The sequence below is a fragment of the Tachyglossus aculeatus genome, chromosome X1 (genome assembly GCF_015852505.1).
Source record: "Tachyglossus aculeatus isolate mTacAcu1 chromosome X1, mTacAcu1.pri, whole genome shotgun sequence".
Taxonomy (NCBI): domain Eukaryota; kingdom Metazoa; phylum Chordata; class Mammalia; order Monotremata; family Tachyglossidae; genus Tachyglossus; species Tachyglossus aculeatus.
The window spans coordinates 93,001,514-93,003,348 of record NC_052101.1 but is presented as its reverse complement, the minus strand read 5'-3'; the positions used below and the strand labels follow the sequence as shown (position 1 = coordinate 93,003,348).

Here is a 1,835-nt window from a genome sequence, read left to right as displayed (position 1 = left end):
TCTGAGCATTTCTTTATATCTCAATTTAAGTACTCCACTTAGTTATTCATTTATTATTCATTTTTTCATACTCTTGTTGTTCTCAGGCATATCGACTGGACAGAACTGTCCCACTGCATGTATACAATCTGTTCTTTCATTTTGTTAAATGGTCTTTATAATAATAATAATAATAGTGGTATTTAAGTGCTTACTATGTGCCAGGCACTGTAATAATAATAATAATAATACTGGCATTTGTTAAGTGCTTACTATGTGCAAAGCACTAAGTGCTGGGGAGGATACAAGGTGATCAGGTTGTCCCACATGGGGCTCACAGTCTTAATCCCTGTTTTACAGATGAGGTAACTGAGGCACAGAGAAGTGAAGCGACTTGCCCAAAGTCACACAGCTGACAGTTGGTGGAGCTGGAATTTGAACCCATGACCTCTGACTTCCAAGCCTGTGCTCTTTCCACTGAGCCTCGCTGCTTCTCCACTGTACTTCTCTACTTCTTCTGTACTAAGCAATGGGGTAGATACAAGCTAATCAACTTGGATACAGTCCATGTTCCACATGGAATGCAGTCTTAAACCCCATTTTGCAAATGAGATAACTGAGGCCCAGAGAAGTTAAGTGACTTGCCCAAGGTCACACAGCAGACGAGTGACAGAGCTGGGATTAGAACCCAGGTCCTCTAACTCCCAGACCCGAGGTCTTTCCACTAGGCCATTTGGGCTTATCTCTCCCACTGGATTGTAAACTTCTTGATGGCAGGGACAGATCAACTCTTTTCCACTTATTGTACACTCCTAGGTGCCCAGCATAGTGTCCTGGTGGAGATCCCAACTATTGGTACAGTGGGTGTGAGTGTCTCACTGAACTACGATGTACCAACTGGATGAGGGCACAGCAGGGTCTTCTCCTCGGAGGGCGCATACAGGTCAATCAGTCAATCAATGGTATTTATTGACTGCTTACTTTGTATGGAGCACTTTACTAAGCCCTTGGGAGAGTACAATAGAATAGGAACTTATAGTCCCTGCCCTCAAGAAGCTATCCTGTTCCACGGACAGACTGTAGGCAGACACTAACCAAGGGCCAAGCAGTGCATGTTTTGTTGCCCATGGGGGCACTGGGTGACAGAGGGAGGATGGCTCAGTTCAGACTACCACCACCACCAGTGGAAGGCAACTCCGGGGTAATTCTTAGCTAGAGTGGGCTACCTCATTAGTGAAAAGAGTGCTGGGCGCTGCAGGGAGCAAATGTGACAGGAGAGCAAGGGACAGTCTTTATTCTTTGTGTTTGCGCAATGGGGTTGGGACTATGGGTCCTGCATGGACCATTTTAGTCACACCCACACCAGTAGGTACCCTCTCAGGGTCGCACCTGGAGAATTTCCATTACTCTACGAGTCTCGACTATGGGAGGAAGAGTCAAGCAGAGGCCTTCCCATTCCATTCCTAGCTTGGGCAGTGGCTAACGAGTGGAAGGCAGTCTGCTTCAAGTCAAGATTCCCCTATGCTGGGCAGCAGCAGCATGGGAGAGAGTCGAGGGTGGAGCCTCAAGTTTACTGTGTAGAAGGAGGCAATGGTAAACCACTTCCGGATTTTTACCAAGAAAACTCTACCAGAATGATTGTGGGTGGAGGTGGGGTGTTCTGGGGGAGATGTGTGATGTGTCCTTGGTGTCGCTATGGGTCGGAGACGACTCAACAGCATAGGACAAGACAACAATAGGTGAATTGCACCCTCAGGGGTGTCTTCTTCATATATAAAGGACAGTTATAAATCTAGATAAATTTAGGTATATGTAGTGTTCAATAAATACTATTGCATTGAATCAGTGAATAAATG

At 45.9% G+C, this 1,835-nt stretch overlaps 1 non-coding gene across 1 annotated transcript; it reads left to right on the top strand.

The window, feature by feature from the left end:
- Window positions 1–1,350: 1,350 nt before the first annotated feature.
- LOC119920124 lies at window positions 1,351–1,488 on the top strand. The gene has a single exon (XR_005447889.1). It is a non-coding gene; the product is annotated as a small nucleolar RNA SNORA7 (small nucleolar RNA).
- The last annotated feature ends 347 nt before the right edge of the window (window positions 1,489–1,835 follow it).